This window comes from Oratosquilla oratoria, chromosome 8, assembly GCF_046742065.1.
Source record: "Oratosquilla oratoria isolate Oo_2021 chromosome 8, ASM4674206v1, whole genome shotgun sequence".
NCBI classification, from domain to species: domain Eukaryota; kingdom Metazoa; phylum Arthropoda; class Malacostraca; order Stomatopoda; family Squillidae; genus Oratosquilla; species Oratosquilla oratoria.
The window spans coordinates 291059-297058 of NC_134784.1; positions in this window are offsets into that span (position 1 = coordinate 291059).

The following is a 6000-nucleotide window of genomic DNA, read 5'->3' on the forward strand; positions in this document are numbered from 1 at the left end:
GTTAACAAAAAGCGAACACTACAAAAGTAAATGGATAAAGAGACAGAAATGATGAGGAAAGAGAAAGAGATAAGACATTAAGAAACGAATCTTAAAAAAAAAAAAAAAAACTGAGACCAAGAAAACTCAGTTCTATTGGAGTGTTAGAAATGAGACTGAAAAATGGTATATTCAAGAAGACGAAGAAGAAAACGAAAGGTTCAGAGAACGAGATGGAGTAGAAAATTAAAACTAGCTTATACCAATATGGAAGGATTAATCTCAGGATTAAATGAACCAAATGATTGCCTGTCAGAAGAAAAACAACATAATGGGAATTGTGGAGACAAAATTAAGGGGTCCTCGATTACCAATGTTGGGCATGGATTATATAATCACTGGCTTAGAAATAGAGAGGAGAAACAGGGTGGAGTCATGTTCCTGGTTAAGAAAAACCTAAATGTGACGAAAGTCACATATGGAGAGAACAGGGTGGAATGATCACAATAAGAGTTGAAAATAGTGACATGAAAAGCAGAAAGTTTGCAGTGATTTATGTGCCCCAATAACGGGGTCTTGGAGAGATTATTCCAAAACGTTAGATGATATGAGACTTTCATTAAACGAGATACTGAAGGGTAGAAGTAACGTGGTACTTATGGGAGATTTTAACTGCAAAGAAACCTGTTGGAAAGAGGTGACAGTGAAAGGTGGATAAAATCAATGGCTATAGTACAGTGACACAATGGGTAAAAGAAAACAGTAGAGAAAATCAATGGCTATAGTACAGTGACACAATGGGTAAAAGAAAACAGTAGATTTAGAAATAATGAAGAACTGTGGTTCCACTGGTTGTGGGTGGCTAATTGAGGCTTTGGGTATAGTCAATCAATCGATCAGCCATCCAGAGTTCACTGTTGAACAAAGGTGTCTCACATGACTGAGCCAACCTCTGCCACGTCACTCCTCCAAATTTTTCTATCACGTCTCTCCACCTTCAGTCTGGTCTCCCTCTTGGATGTTTCCCATGTCGCGGCATCCACTCAGTAACATATTTGCTCCATTGCTCATCAATCGTTTGCACTGTCTTCTATCTGTATAATAAGAGCTTTTTTTCCTTATAAGGGAGTTAGCCAAGTCAAAGGCACGTACCTACTCCCACCACCCTTTCCCCCCTCTCATCTTAGCTCCTCATGGATGATGGGTTATCCCTGTAACCTACCCACTGCCCTGGGTCAGAAGCAATGTAGCAAAACACACTACATCCGCAGCAATGCTGCTTCACTTAAACGACTACCCAGCGGCGGCGCCAGGAATTTTTAGTTGGGGAGGCTAAGGGGGGGCTCAGCAAATTTTTGGGGGGACTAATAGTAATATGATAATACACATGTATTATCCTCATTTCAGAAGGGGAGGGGGTTAATGGTTGGGCTAGCACTGATGGCTGACAAATCTTTAGCCCTGGCAATTAAAAATTCCACTTAATAAAATTATTTCAATGAGTGTTTTAAATTTTCAATTTGCTCATTTCAGTTGGGGGGCTAATGGGGGGCTGGCCACTTTTTTTTGGGGGCTAAAGCCCCCCCCCCCCCACACACACACACACACACACACTGCGACTACCCCACCTCACCGTTCCCTCATGCAGAAAAAGAGAAGGCTAGGAGAAATCCCTTTGGGATGTGTCAAAATATAATTCACACATAAGCACCTATCCCCAGCCCCTCCCTTTCCTGCATAACAGTATCATCTATACACAGTCACTCTCCACTCATCCCTATCTCCTACCTTCTCCCTTACCTGGCCAATTCCACTTCCTCTTTCTTACTGCCTCCACAATATCTTTCACTCCAGTCTGGTTTCTCACCCAACTTGATTTCTTTCGGTCCCTCAACGTTATTCCCACCATTTCTCTCTCCATTCTCCTCGGTGCACTCCTTAGTAGTCTCCATCGCCTTCGTCAGTTTCGAAGTTTCACATCCGTAGATTATTGCTTGGATTGGAAACCTTGCACTTCATACATAAAGGTAGAGAGCCTCTCATGATCTTATACAGAAATCATTAGAGAAAACACTAGTACTCTAAGGCTACAAATGACCTGATTAAATGAATATATTGAAGCACACGTGATATGACATAATGTCACGTGGCGCTGCCGCATTTGCATGAATAAGGACACGCTAATGTGCACAACTACACACATCTTAAATCATGCACTTCTGCCATATTTCAATATCACTACATATACACATATCTCGACGGCACAGTAGTACCGATCGCGGCCACTAATCCAGCGGACCGAGTTCTATTCCCGCTCAGGGTTGAAATAATTTCAGTATCGCTGCTCTTCACAACTCTTGTGAGCAAGGAGTTGTGTGCGTGTGCTTTGCAAGGTCACAGCGTTACCCATAAATCGAGCCATATATGAGCTCTGAGCTCTCATCCGGAAGGAATATAGCTGTCGATCACGAGCCCAACACATGATCTAAGAACCCCCACCCACACACGGCATGCACATACACACACACATACACGGCATGCGCACACGCATTCGACAAGCACAGATACACATGGCGCGCACACTCTCACATATACACATACAAAAACTAAGGGTACCTATAAATTTTGACCGAAATCGTCAGGTCGGGCAATTTGGCCCAAACTTGCCCCAAAGGACACACATAGACAGTCTCGCCAACGTCACCGCCTGGTGGTAATTGCCCTCCGCCCAATCCACAACGAGGTAGATTCCAAAGGCCTATGACCTTGTCGACTGCAATGATGAGTCCTAGTGGCCCACAGTATTCACCCAACAACCCAACCATGCAATCAAGGCCTTCCCTAACACAACAGGTAAGTTACTCATCTTTCTCATAGTGTTGGGGTTTGAGGGAGGAACCTTTTCTAGTTGCTGAACTTTTGGGTCTTAGAATGGTATCATTCAAATTAACTTTGTTGTTGTCATATTGTTACTAACTCAGCCATGATGGATATTTAAAAAAAAAAAGTCTCATTAGCTTATATATATATACTGTACATTGCTTCCATGAGTTTTGCAAAATTGAATTTCATGGTTTCAGTTTTGCAAATTTATAACAGTACCACAAGACCACTTGAGTTAAAGCTTACACGACAAAATTTCAGACACTTGTGAATTTTTTACACACACACACACACACACACACACACACACAAACACACACACACACACACACACACACACTTCAGCGAATGGACGGCTTGGATGACGTTCTGAAGAAAACTGAAGTCTGTGGATCCCAACGCAAAGAGAAGTGCCTAGTGTTTTTGCAGGGTGGGGGGGAAATTGCTCGTGGAGTAGTGGGAAAGTAGGGAAAGAGGAAAAGGGGAGGGATTACTGAGGGAAATGGAAGGAAATGAGGAGGGAGTAGACTTGGCCCAGCCAGACAAGCGGAAGGTAAACAAACGACTGAGTGAGGATGACATGTCTAATAAAAATGTAAAGATTAGAAGTATAGAGAGGAGCAATACAGAAGAAAGTGACGAGAATATGTTCCAGGGATTTAAAGAGGGTGGGGGGGACACAACCCCCCCCCCCCCCGACTGATAAGACTAGAGGAGAGAGTTGATAAGGTGATCGAGGACTTGGAGCGTAAGTTAGGTAACGTAGACTCCATTTTCCAAAGAATTGAAAGGTTGGAACAACTAGAGAAGGCTAACAGAAACTTAACTGAAGAAATAGAGGACCTAAAAAGACAGTTAGGAAATGTAAAGGAGGAGAATGAGAAACTGAAGAAGAATAGTAATGAAAACAGAGAGAAAATAGCTACAGAAGCTAAAAATTGGAGAATAACTCAAGAAGGGAATAAGGTTTCATTCACTGACATAGTCAAACAGCAATTGAAAGAACATAATGAAGACTCAGTTATTAAAGTGATGAGACAGAAGGAGAATATAGTAAGAGAATTAGCTGACAAAAAGAAATGTATAATTATATTAGGAATGGAAGAGAAACATAACCCAGATAGAACCGCAAGAATCAAGGAGGAAAATGAAAGAGTAAGCAGTTTATTAAAATTAGTCCAGGAAGATGAACCAGAAATTATAAAGGAAATTGAGGAAAAATTCAGACTCGGAAAATATAGTACAGATAAGACCAGACCAATTAAGATTAAATTCAGGTCACAAACAACAGCAGAGAAAATTCTATCCAAGACAGGGAAACTAGCAACAAATGATCAATATAAAAAGGTATGGATAAAAAGAGAAATGAATAAGGAGGAAAGAGAGGCAGAAAAGCAGAAAAGAATTGAAGCTAAGGCAAAAAACGAGGAAAGAACGGAGTCAGAGAAAGAGAGATTCTATTGGAGAGTAGTGAACATGAAAATAAAGCAGTTCGACATACTAAAGAAAAACATAAGGGAAACAGAGAATACAATGGAAGTGGCAGAAAACTAAGAGTGTCTTACACAAATATAGATGGATTGATAACAGGATTGAATGAACTGAATGATTATTTGAAAGAAAAAGAACCGGACATAATGGGAATTGTAGAAACAAAATTAAAAGGCCCACTACCACCCAACAGTGTAGGACATGATACATACAATTATTGGATTAGAAACAGAGAGAAAAAACAAGGGGGTGGAGTTATGTTCCTGACTAAGAAGGATATAAACGTGAAAGGTGTCATATATGGAAAGAATACAGTAGAGATGATTATGATAGAAGTGGAAGACCGAGATAAGAAGAGCAGAAAATTTGTGATCAATTATGTGCCTCCGAAAACAGCCTCATGGGAGGAGAGTGAACATAAAAGTATGTTAGAGGACACAAAGATAGCATTAACTAAAATAATGGAAGACGGAGGAAGAATAGTTATGATGGGCGACTTTAATTGCAAAGAAATCTGCTGGGAAGAAATGACAGTAAAGAGTGGTGATGACTCATGGGGAAATGCTCTACTTGAGATGATTACTGACCATTCAATGACACAATGGATACAAGAGAACACTAGGTATAGAAATGAAGAAGAACCATCGAGGCTAGACTTAATAATTACATCTGAACCTAGAATAGTGGACAAGATTGAATATAAAACACCAATAGGTAAAAGTGACCACATATTGATTGAACTGGAACTTAATGAAGAAAAATATATGAAAAGAAATGAACAATATAGAAAAGGAAGAATGATGTATGAAAAAACAAACTTTGATAAAATAAGAGAATTCTTCCAACAAGAAAACTGGGAAGAAATATACAAAGAAGAAACAACAGTGGAAGAGAAATGGAATATTTTGACAAAAATTTACAAAAAAGGAGTGGAAAAGTATGTCCCAAGACAAAAACAAGAAAAAGAATATGTAAAATGCTGGTACAACAAAAGTTGTAGGGAGTTAAAGGACAAAAGAGACAAAGCCTGGAACAGATGGAAAAAAGACAGAAGACCTGAAAAATGGAAAATATATACTGGTTATAGAAATGAATATGTACAAAAGTGCAGAGAGGAAAAAAGAAAATATGAAAAAGATGTTATAGAAAAGTGTAAAGATCAACCAAATCTATTCTACAGATTTGTAAACAATAAACTGAAAAACAAACAAGACTTAGAGAAATTAAGACAAGGAGGAGTTGAATACACTGAGGAAATGGAAATGACAGAAATTATGAACAAACATTTTAAATCAGTGTTTACAAGGGAAAATATACAACCTGAAGAGATTGAGTGGAAAGAAAAAGTCCCCCCTATGGAAGAAATAGAAGTAACAAAGAATGAAATATTGACACACTTGGGTAATTTTGATGTCAGAAAATCGCATGGGCCAGATGAAATAGCAAACTGGATTCTGAAAGAATGCAGGAATGAACTGGCAGACAAAATACATAGCATAATAAGCAGTTCCTTAAAAGAAGGAAAAGTTCCAGAAGATTGGAAAAAAGCAAATATAGTACCTATATATAAAGGAGGAAATAAAGAAGAACCTACCAACTATAGACCAGTCTCTCTAACAAGTACAATAGCAAAAATATGTGAAAGAA